We start from the raw sequence: 12,653 nt of genomic DNA, 5'->3' as shown, positions 1-12,653 counted from the left end.
ATGGTATATATAACCCATGACTGTCCAATTAGTAATTTATTTTCAGGTTGACAGATAACTGGGAAAAATAGTACTGGTAAAATGGATTTTTTACACTATATTAAGTTATTCCTTTTTTAAAATCGTGAAAATATACCGGTAATTCTCACAATTAAGTTCACTTGACAGTCTCAGTTTGCAAAAGTTAGCAATTATGAGTTTTAGAGTATTTTTACTACCAAAATCAAGGAAGAATAACCAGACTATCCATATCCTATTGGTAAAGTTACATATAATTTCACTGAACTGCACAGCAAGTAGACACTTCAAAAGCAAAAACTATTTCAAAAACTTCAATCTCCCATCATTCTAATGAAAAATTTCCAAACATATCTTGTGATGCAGAGATTAAACAATGGCCAAATTATATTGTTAGATTGGTGTTTTTATTTTTACTTACAAAAAAAAAATTAAATGAAGAGAAGCATCACACAATGGATCAAGCAAAAGCACATTGTGAACCTACTCCTCCGGTGGAGACTTGAACTAAATGAAGGGAAGCCTAAAACAATGGTACAAACAAAAGCACCCTATAAACCTATTCCTCTGGTGGAGACTTAAATTAAATGAAGAGAAGCATCACACAATGGATCAAACAAAAGCACTTCGTGAACCTTCTCCTCTGGTGGAGACTTGAACTAAATGAAGAGAAGACTCAAACAAGGATTCAAACAAAAGTACCCTATGAACCTATTCCTCTGGTGCAGACTTTAATTAAATGAAGAGGAGCATCACACAATGGATCAAGCAAAAGCACTATGTGAACCTACTCCTATGGTGGGGACTTGAACTTAATGAAGAGAAGCCTCATAAAATAGTTAAAACAAAAAGCACTTTAAGAACCTACTCATCTGGTAGAGACTTGAACTAAATGAAGAGAAGCCTCATATAAGCACTTGATGAACCTACTCTTCTGGGAGGAAACTTGAACTTAATGAAGAGAAGAAGCCTCATAAAATGGTTCAAACAAAAGCACCCAATGAACCTTCTCCTATGTTGGTTATTTTCTTTCTTTTCATTGAACACTGCTAAAATAATTAAGTCATAATTGTCACAGCACTAGAAATAAAGAAGTGTAAAAACAGTGTTCTGATGAAATAGAACTTTAAACTAAACCATAGACTTATCATTTTAATAGTCTACCTCCTGGGAGCCTCACACAAAAAAAAATTAAGACATTTATTGCTTATATCAGATTTAAAATTCAATTCATTTCTCTTGTTAATTAAACAAAATTTTGCCTTGATTTCCTACCCCATAAATTTTCTATCCTTCAAGTTAAAAAAGAACTATTTTATTCATTTGTATGTCCCCAATCAACAACACAACTATGAATAATAAAGTTCCCATTGTGAACCTCGCAATAAACAAAGAATTACATTGACATAACATTTTTCTGTCTCATTCCTAAGATGTGAAATTAATAAGGACTCCATGAACTTGGGATTATAGTACATACACATTAAAAAACAGTTGTAATCCTTGTAGAATTTAAATTGTTGAGGAGTTCTTGCCATGTGGAATGTTTGTGGGAAAAGTGTGATTATAATGACACATTGATTTGGTGTAAAAAGGGGTGGATGGGTAAAGGAGGGGGGATATAAGAGCGTACAGAGTTTAGTATTTTTTAGGACGACTGTCCAATAGCCCTAAAGAATTCTAAATCATTAGTAGTTCCTTACATGTCATTTCTTTTATCAGAAAAGAGTACATAGGTGAAGGTTTTCGAGTTTTTTGGTTGAAAAGGTTGAGTTAGGGGTTGGTAATGGACAAACTGGATGACTATAGTCCATGGGAAACCATCTTGTGAAGTTTTCCTTGGCATGTCCTTATTTATTTTCAGGTAAAGTGAGTTGGAGTTGTGAAAAAAGAAAAAAAAAAAAGGAAAAAAAAGGAAGGGGGTTCCTTTTAAAATAGCAAACATAGTACCAACAGGTTGGTAAAGTCCCTGACAACAGCTTTTTTAAATTATTGTACAACCTGTACAAAGATTTACAGACAGACAGGTGGACATGAATCAAAATACTATAATAGGCTCATTAAGGAGGTATAGAAAAGATCTTCATAGTGGTTCTTCAAAAATTCTAAAGAGTTGTCCTTCTTTTACCATATAGGCTGAATAAAGTCATTGTTGTTTTCCCATGAATGACTCCTTTTTAAGCTGTCAAGTACAGAAAATAAAACACTTAGATGGTTCATGGAAAAAGGGTGGTACCAAGCCATATTCCTTCCTTCCAATAACCCACAAGCCTGTCAAATTCAATTTCTCCATTCTCAACGAAAACCCATGAGAGAGGGGTGCATTCTTTTTACTGCCCCAAAAAGTGATGAGGATGCTTAAATATTGTGTTTAAAGATAGATATAGAAAAAAATATGATGGAGGTGTTTCTTATTTTATTCCATTGATATGATGATAAAAATGGGTTTTAAATGTAACACCCTAAAATAAAAGAGATGATGGAAGGCCTAAGAACCAAGTAATTACCTTTGTGGGGCCTAAAAATGAAAAAAAAATATATCAAAATAAACTAGTGCAGTTCTTTGAATTAAGCATTGACCTACAACCCTATCTCAAAACATCAAAAATTCAAATAACTATTATAAAAGGCATTACCTATTGAAACAGGAAAGAAGTAGAAAATTAGCAAAAAAATTACATGTTTAATTATGTAATCTTACAACTTGAAATGATTCTCTATCGCCTAATTAGGTAAAATGTTAAAGGAAATTAGTTTCAATGGACCTATAAAATTTCAAATAATCAATCAAATAGACCAATATACTTAAGTACACAGAGGTTCTATTGATTGTAATATAGTGAAACCAATATTGTTAAGGGATCATTTTGGATGGAACCATGTGCCAACGACTCTAAGTTGAAAATTACACCTAAATAAAATCAATTCAGTAGCAAGAGTCATGACAATAATATATCATAGCATGCCTTTCAAAAGACAGACATATAAAATTCTTACAGTGCAAGTGTTTTTGGTTAAAATCTGTCCACCATTGGATGAGTGGACATGATCAAATCCACACATGGTCTACTATACTCTGGCCATGACTAATGTAGGTTTTACTGTAATGTGAATTACAATGAAATGTATCCTGTTTTATTCAAAGTGCAATTTTATAGTATATGACAGACCCTGGGTGGAGTTCCAAATTCTTCACATACTAACAATAATCTTGACAAAGTCAATAAAAAGGAAATAATTATTGAAAGTTATATTCAATAATGCTCAAGGCCAAAAAAAAAAAAGTTATATTCAATAATGCTCAAGGCAAAAAAAAAAAAAAAAAAAAAAATGTGTTTCTAGGAAGATCTCTGTTCAACAAGTTTGATAATTATGCAATACAAAATTAATTTCATGATTTCCACAATGCATCATTTAAAACTACAGCTATTGTAGAATGTAAAAAAAAATATTTTGCCTCATTAAGCACTAAAAATCAAATTTTATTCCAATTCTGGTAACGTTGCCATGTAAACATTGAGTTGAGTTACTCTAATGGTTTTGAGACAAATACAGAGTACAATTTAATTTTCCAATAAATGTATTACAAAATGTTGTTCTTGTTTCCATTAACATATCTATCAGTACAATGAAAAATAAATACTTGGCAGAATTATTAATTATAAACATGGTTTTTAACCACCCCCCACCCTTTTTTACCAAAAAAGAAATTCCCAACATTGAGTCCCTATTCATTAAGTACAGCACCTGGACCGATCACTAAAATTTGTGATTGGTCGTTAATCACCAATTGGTTTGCAATCAGTCATCAATCCATCAAACCATTCCATAAACCGCTCATTGCATCACATGACCACTGAGCGGTCAATATATTTTATGGATTCCATTGTTTCGTTTACCAATTTTTACACACATTTACATGTACATAATGCAATAGATTTAAACACCAATTAATTACTTTTATTTTACATTTGTTTTATTTCTAAAAAAAAAAAAAACAATACATGGATCTGATATCTTAAAGTTAGGGAAAATTTAATATGGTAGTGTATTGGATTCGTTCCAGTGAAATTCTTCAATTTAAATGAAATGATCAACTGTCATTTTACACAACAAAACTGCGGTCAGATTGGTCACCAGTCATCAGTTATCAGTCTGTCATTGATCAATCAGTCAGCGACTATCTATCTGTTAAAATAGTTGCGCAGATCGGTTCAGGGACAGTATTTTTACTATGCAATGTATTCTAAATTGTTATTTTTTTATGACCCTTTCTATTGAAAATACAGTGATAAGTACATAGGTATTAGGCAGAATACACATGGTTTCGACACCCCGGCCTTAAAAAAAAAATCTCAACAATGAATTACTCTTCTAAAAAACTTTTGACTAATCTTTATAGTTTAATAAATGAGTTAAAGAAATTGATTTTGTTTTTATAATATTTTCTATTGTTTTTGCCCACCATTCCCCCCTCCCCCCCTCAAAAAAAAAACAAAACACTAATGGATCATTATTTCCATAGTACAAAAAGTAGTTCTACAATTCCACTATTCTAAAGTTCATATAAACTTGTAAGAAATTGAAAGACCATTAGAAATCAATGCTTGCATAATATTCATAATATGCTAGTGTTATTCATTGTAAATAACTTATTTACAATACTTAATGGAAGGCTTTACCAAGAATTTCTATTCCTATGCATCGGAAACACATATTTCACAATGAAGTGTAAACGCTTGTGTAATGAATCGACACATTCAAAACACCTCCAATTGACAAACAGATAAGGAACGACAGAAAATTGATACCCACGAACAAAAGAGACACTGTTTCTGAGTATTAGAAAGTTTTAACCGATACTACAAATGAAAAAAAAACCTCTTTTTTTTGATCGATTAAATCATCACTTTAAATATCTTGCTGGTAATTGCTCGTCCAAACAAGGTAAAAGTCACAGGAGACCATCCCAAATACTTTACAATGTAGATATTAAGTGCCCATTAAAACGGCAAATATTATAAATAAACTTCAGTCGTGTATAAGTAAAGAGTAGAAGCATATTTGACATAGTCACACTAAATTCAAGGTTATACAACAATTCTGATAAGCCAGTCAACAAAACTTTTTACAACTAATTAAGAAATAGTTGCACATAAATTATTCAGTGGCATTATCTAGAAACAGCAAAAAAGGGGGAGGCTCTGGCAGGTAAAAAAAAAGGGGGGGCCTAACAGTGATTTTTCAGTACCAAACTTTACAAGCATAAGGGGGACCCTGGTCTAAATCTGCCTATATTATTGCACATCAATATTTTTGCAACTGATTTTCTACAGCTGATTTGTGATTTTAATTCTTAAATTTTGAAATAAAAAAAATCAAATTCAGTTTGAAATTACTTTTATATAATTGAAGTTACATGTAATTGTAATAGTTTTTTAAATTTTACTAAATGTTATACTGTATAAAAGAAATCTACTGTGAGGTTCTATATTTTATCATCATTATCTGGCCCATGGCATTGAAAAAAAAGTTGCCAAAAACTTTTTTTGCAAAATCTTAGTTACTCAATAATAACCAAATCTGAGGGGAAAAAGGACTCGCTTAGATGAATACCAGTTCCTGGTTTCTGAAAAATTATGAATTTGTCACCAGCAAAATATAAATGATAATAGATTGATTAAGGAGGTAGACCTAAGGGCCATAACTTTTATAAATCATTGAAACGTTTGGGTAAAGTCTTCTACATAAATCTCACCTAAGCATCAAAGTAACATGGATTTATTTCATTCTATTTCAAATGAAAGCTTGAAAGGCTTTGATGAAATTGAATATGAAGCAAACATATCACTGATTTCAAGAGTTATGTCCCTTACCCCAGGTCTACCTCCTTCAATTGACTTCATTGCATAACACTGACAATCATAATTCATATAAATGTGTATATTTTAGCCATGACCATTGTTGAATATTAACATGCATAATTAACGCTCGTTTGTTTTGGACAGAACCACATATACAAGTCAAATGGACCCAGACTAATGTGGTAGCCCACAGAAACTATCTCACTCTACTTAAAAATATAATTCTGACTCCGATCTATCCAGATGTCACTCTAACCCAAATAAGCTCTTCGCTTGAGAAAGTAGAATTACATAATGCACATTCAGTCATCTGTCCTTTAAAGGAGAAGACCATGTTATTGTGCGAGTCATAAATATCGAAACTAATCTGTTAAATATTCATGAAAAGTAAATTGAAACAAAATAATTTCCCTTTTCTTAATTGATTAATCGAGATTTATAATTAGGAAATTTGAATTTCCCGCACCTATGGGTGCCACCATGATTGGTCGAAGTGTGACGTCACAAAGTGGGTTTGTGAAGTGAAAGTAAATAGGTAATTTATTACGATGTCCAAAGAAATCGCAAATTTGGGACTTTTCCCCTATAATTTCAACCCAAAATAAATAGAAGAAGAGATTGAGGCACAACATGTAAGCAATTGTCAGACATCATTGACGAACAACAGATTTGGCAGCCATATGACTAGTATTTGTAAGGATAATCTTATGGCTATTTCCGAAGAATGTTCTTGTTGCTGGTAAAAAAAACTTTTAGAACATTTCTCTTTTATCATTCGTGCAATCGTAAGTTTGACAACTCATCAGTGTTTTGGTGATTAGATAAACATGATCGTAGAAATATTTACGGAATATTCTTTGTTTACATATTATTTGCAGTACTTGTATCAGTACCAAACCGACTTAGTGACGTCACGAGCCAATCGGAAGCTATCGGTAAAAATCAATAAAATCTGGCTATGATCTTCCTTCAGATAGGAGAGTTCTGCAAGATGGCTATCCACTTATATTTTGCATAGCCTTGAGCATTTTATATTTGCGCATTTTGCATTAAAGGTTATTTATTTTTGTTTACGTGGGTATGATTTATCATAAGAGCCTAACTTAATGCAAAGGTGGTCTTTCCCTTTAAGCACTAAGCTAATTACTTCAAAAATAATACAGTGAAACCTCACTAAACCAAACCATATGTTTGTTTAAAACAGGTTTTCAGATTACCAAGGTTCAAAACACATTTAAACTGATGTAAACAGACTTTGAAAAGTGTCTGGTTTAAAGTGTCAGTATCTGTAAGAATCAGGCAGTAGGTGAAATATGGTATGGAAAAAAAAAACATTTTGATAGTTTAATTTGACTATTTGCACCATTGGAATCAAAGAAAATAGACATGATTTGCCATATCATGCTGGACCACTCTGTTACAATTTCATTGAAATGCACTGAAAATGAACATTTCAAGGGCAGATAACTTGTCAGAAACCTCATTTTTCTAAGATTCTACTGAAAAATTTCTACGCAAAGCCAGTGATGTGGAGATCAAATAATGGTCTTTTCAAATAGAGAAAGTATCCTTGAGTGATATTACATTGTAAGATCGGTGGGTTATTGACACGCATGTTTCTGATTTTTCCCATTTTGCCTGATTCTTATAAACAGGTTTTGACAGTTTTTACAGTACCTGGTTGTAACAACACTATGCTTAGAGTGCATGGCATCAAAGCAATAGCCTCCAACCGATCTGGTGGTCAGAACTAAAAGCTCTATGATCGGCAAAGAAGCAGAAACCACAAATCTACACCAAAAAACCCAAAAGTGCCCATAGGTATAAGAAGGGGTCTTGAGGGCCTCCCCTCCCCCATGGTGAAAACGTTGGGTTGATTGAATAGAAAACACTGGAATTCACTGGAACTGTTCCCTACATTTTTAGAAATAGAATTTCTGGCTCCGCCACTGTTACTTGGGCAATAAAGTTTATATTATGAAGTATATGTATGGAGTAACACCATGAATGTGCAGACAGACAGACATAGTTGAAATTTAAATTACCCTACAATGTTGATGATCGAGCAATGGAAAAGAATAATAGATCAGACTACAATAAAATATTTAATATACCCAGACTAATACATTGATTTGAAAGCAAAATATCAGGTTCTAAAAATAGAAATAAAGACAAAGATTCCGAGAACACATCAAGCATCAATATAAAAAGTTTGATCCAGGTTAAGTTACGCTTTGGCACAATTAAAAATTCATTGCATAAGATTTTTGTGTTTTGACAGGAATTTTATATCCTTATATCAACTTTCTTTTGACCTAGTTTAAATCTAGGACTCGGGAACAAATTAAAAGAAAACCCTATATTGTAATAATTTACATGTTATCAAAACAGCCCTTAATTTCATTTTCACCATCTCACAAACAACAAAATAAGAATATAATTAACACACTAATGAGTAAACAGGTACTCGTTACTTTAATTAATTAAATAAGAACACATTGACCTACCTTAGTGTAAAAATCCTTACTAGAACATGTCAATTTCTTTGTTTACAATGTGCACATTTCATAGTGAAATATACATTCGTATTGATTTTTCATATTTTCCTGTACAAATCATATTTGTGGTGCAAAAATAGAAACCAACACATGTAAACATTATATATCTAAATGATGGAAGGTCCCCACCCACTCACAAATTTTACCACACTGAGGCTCTAGATAAGTGGGAGGACTCCTGGTTGACAAATGTTTAACTGAGGTTAATTACATGAAGTTTTGAATACAATGTTAATGAGATTTCTTATGGACAATATTTTAAAAAGGTTGGGTTTTTGCAGGTGCTTTATTACTGTCTTATTGGAATCAGACTTAAACATAACACACTTCTAAACCCTTTATGTGTCTCAAATTCATGAGTTTTGATCCCCTGATACTCTCATATTTTATTATCTGTTACAGAAAGATTACTTCATCGTTCACATTTCAAGGAAGTACATTTCACAAACTAAAAATCAGTTCTCTTCACAAGTCTACAGCAACTTTCAAGGAAATGTTGTCTGAGCACTCTTGACATTACTGCCCTGACATCTTACAATATTAGCAAGATTAACACATTAAGTTTCAGAAAATGTTTAAATCTGACAAGTCATAACATTTTTCATTAATTACAAATATGACCATGACCTTTCGGTATTAAAAAATACTTTAAATCTCAGCAGGAAAAAACAATAAGCAAATTGCATAATAGACTTATACAACTAAAGGGCGCTTCATCTTATCGTACATGTAAGTACCCGGTGAAAGCAGCTTGATATTTTCTACATAAAGGCAATATCAGGTACCAATCTTAGTAAGAATCAGGCAGTATGAAGGGAAGCGAAAACAACATGATATTCCCTACATATAGGCAATCTGAAGTACCCTTCTTTGTGAGAATCAGGCAGTAAGAAAAGATTGTACTGATCTATGTAACATTAAGACAGTATAAAAAGAAGATCAAATGCATACGCAAGACTTTGAAAGTGTATTCAACTATGTTAAATGACGTAGCTAATGAACTGTTTTTAAATTGACTCATCAAAGGGCAGACAACTTCGCCTAAACACATAAACTGGTATCCTTCTATTTTAATTTCTAAATCCCATGTTCAAATGATAATACAGAGAAACCCCTCTAAATAAAACCCCTTAAGGACTTTCAATGTTGTTTGGTTTAAACAGGTATTTTGTTTAAACTTGTGTTCAGCTTACAAAGAATCAAAAGTGTCTGGTTAAGACAGGATGGTGGGTTTTTCAGGTTTCTCTGTATTTCCTAATATCAATTCATAACTTGTACAAAAAAAAGTTTTTACCAAAAATCAAGTGAAAGTCAAATGTAATGTTTTCTTGAGAAAACAGTTATTTATGATATTTTGCCTTTATATACATGAATGAAGGAGAAATGCTTGAAAATCCCAGTTAACAGTTATAAAACTGAATACATTACCTGACTATTATTCTTAATTGTGTTATATATCTTTTTAGAAAAACACAATCTACCGGTAATATTTTTTATCATATATTTGGAAATAATATGGACATTTAGGCTAGAAGTTGCAAGGAAATATTAGTCCTGGGCTGATAACAGTTATTGGCCTGTCATCAATGACATTATTGTTCCTTAAATGAACCCTCGGCCCATATCAGCCCTCAAGCAGAGCTCGCAGGCTTAATATTTGTCTTGTGTTGAAACAAAGGCTGATATGTGAACGTATAGGATATGTAGACTGAAAAAGCATCGTTTGTATGGTGGCTTTCTCTTCAAATGAATCACATTACCCTTAGCAGTGCCTGAACTTTATGTGGACTGGTACTTAATAATAAAATTTTGATTTCTTTAGTTTACAGCTTATACAAGCAAAAAACAAATAGGATGTTTAGCAAATATTGAAGTTTTCATTTAGCAACCAGCTGTGATGTCTGGACAGAAACACATGTTTCCAAAGTAAAAAAAAAATAATATTGGAAAAAAAAGCCAATATTGTCATTTTTTTCTCTCTATGCCAAGGGGAGATAATTTGATTCTTATACCCGGAAGCTGGTTTTAATTGTTACTTTATTAAAGTTTACTATGCTATGAACTTGCTCTAAAAGTCAATAGGGCATGGTTTTGTCTTATGAATTATAATTTAAAGTTAGTCCAGTCTATAGCCACTAGTACTATGTAAGAGCCTACTGGTAGTAAAAACTTATTCTAGCTAGAAATTTACTCACTAGTACCTGAAGAGGAAATATGAAAAAAAATTATGATTGAGGCTAGAATTTGAAAAACCTTTAGGTACAAGCACTGAGTTACAAAATTATTTTCCTTTAGAATCTTGCTGTAAAAAATGTGACAAGGTATAAATTTAAATGGACATTTGCCAACTTTTTTAAGCACAAACCCATTTGCTGGAAGTCTGCAACAAGTCTTAACTCTTTCAGTGAAGCCTTTGCTTAGATACTTCTAAGAAAGTGAAAAATTGAGCTTTTGGAAAAAAAGTACCAGAGTATAATTTAGTTCTACAAAAAAAAATCAAGAAACTACTGTACTACAGAAGGAAGAGCAATATAATTTGAAATAACATGAAACCTGTCTAATCCAAACCCTCAGAAATCTGAAAACTTATAAAAACCCGACAATCTTTACAGTTTCTTATATCAGTTTAAATGTATTTTGAACCTTGGTAAACATACGTAATATAAATTGAAATACTGCAAAACATGTCTAAACCAAACCCTCAGAAATCTGAAAACTTGTCTAAACCAGACAAAGATTGTCTGGTTTAGACATGTTTTCAGGTTTCTGAGAGTTTGTACCTTATGTCAGATTAAATGTACTTTGAACCTTTTTAAACCAAACACCTGTCTTAACAAAACTTCTGTCTAAACCAAATACCTGTTTAAACCACACACCTGTATAAACCAAACACCGGTCTAAACCAAACCAATTTTTAAAGTTCATAAGCGGTTTGGTTTAAACATGTTACAATGTACTCAGGCTGATTAAAAACAAAGCAAGACAGCAGTAATTCTATATTAAAGCACACTTTTTACATTAACCAACATGTCTATGGGTGTCTCCTTCTGTGTCTTATACAGGTATAGATTGAAAGATCATAAACAAACGTGTAAACAAACATCAGCGCACTAAAATAAGGTTACATCATAACATTAATTGTACACAAAATACAGTACATGTCGAAAGGAATTTTCTCACTTCCATCTGCCACAGTAGAAGTTGTCATACATCTGGTCAAGTTTTCTTATGTTATTTACTGCTCTCCATACTGAATGGACATGCCAATTAATTTTAACCAGTAAGTGACTAGTGTAATGTCTTGGTAACACACAAGAGCCTAAGAATAGATGTGTCATTTTTTTTATATTTCCCCACCATGAATGAGTGGAAATGACAAACACCACCTGGACAATAGTGCAATTCACTCAATATAGCACCAAGTTGACAAAGGCACTTGTTTTTTTCTACTTATGAACCATTGTTTGGTACTCTGAACAAACAACTTGTAAAATTCAAACATCCTGCTTTTACTTCTTTAAAGTACTGAAAGTTATCATGTTTAAAAGACCTTCTTTTATTACAAACCATTTTATCATAAATTATTTTTTGTGTGCATTCAGCATGTTGTAAAATACTGTTATAGGTACAGCCTGTGTTACGATTATGGCAGTCATCACAAAATATTCTCCTACAAGTCTCTTAAAGTACATTTACATGCAACTGCTTTGCTGATGGCAATAACCTTGATTATCAAACTTGAAGCTAAAATTTTACAACTGTTTAGGTATGAGCGCATTTAGTTATGTAACAGTTACAAAATTGTTACCTCTGAATGGACCCTTTCTTTCATCTGTTTGAAGTTTCTATGCTTTAAACAAACATAAAATATCAGAGGTCACTGCCCAAATGTCCTGCCTGAGTCTTATAACAAATTTTACTTTAAATCAAAGATAAGGGGTAAATAACCAAAGCAGTTAAATTCTATGAAGATAAAATAATATGACACCATCTGCCCTTTAAATAGGAGTAGGATTCTATTAACAGCAATTGAATATTTTACCCTTTCAAGTGTAGCTCAAAAGCACACTCTTTTTTAACACTATCAATATTTCAAGATTTCCCATTTTCAAATCCTTTGACAAAAAACGGCAGGAAACACTAAATGGAAAATACACAAACAATACTGTAAACGTACCAATGTTCATGGCATACTTATTTTTGCTATTTTTGA

General features: G+C 32.2%; 1 protein-coding gene across 5 annotated transcripts in view; it reads right to left on the bottom strand.

The window, feature by feature from the left end:
- LOC148600083 (uncharacterized) overlaps nt 1-12,653 on the bottom strand; it is a 92,096-nt gene that overhangs the window by 21,569 nt on the left and 57,874 nt on the right. Inside the window, exon 1 of one of the 5 annotated variants that reach the window (XM_088558065.1) lies at nt 8,390-8,544. The exons of the other annotated variants lie outside the window; for them this stretch is intronic. The gene's annotated coding sequence lies outside the window, so the exon portion shown is untranslated. Of the gene's footprint in view, nt 1-8,389; nt 8,545-12,653 lie in introns of those variants that run through there. 5 annotated transcript variants of the gene reach the window in all.

Source organism: Perna viridis, chromosome 13, assembly GCF_037379345.1.
Source record: "Perna viridis isolate PV_CMFRI_1.1 ecotype Kerala chromosome 13, ASM3737934v1, whole genome shotgun sequence".
Classification (NCBI taxonomy): Eukaryota; Metazoa; Mollusca; class Bivalvia; order Mytilida; family Mytilidae; genus Perna; species Perna viridis.
Note: the sequence above shows the minus strand (reverse complement) of the source record. Positions and strands in the feature narration are given on the sequence as shown.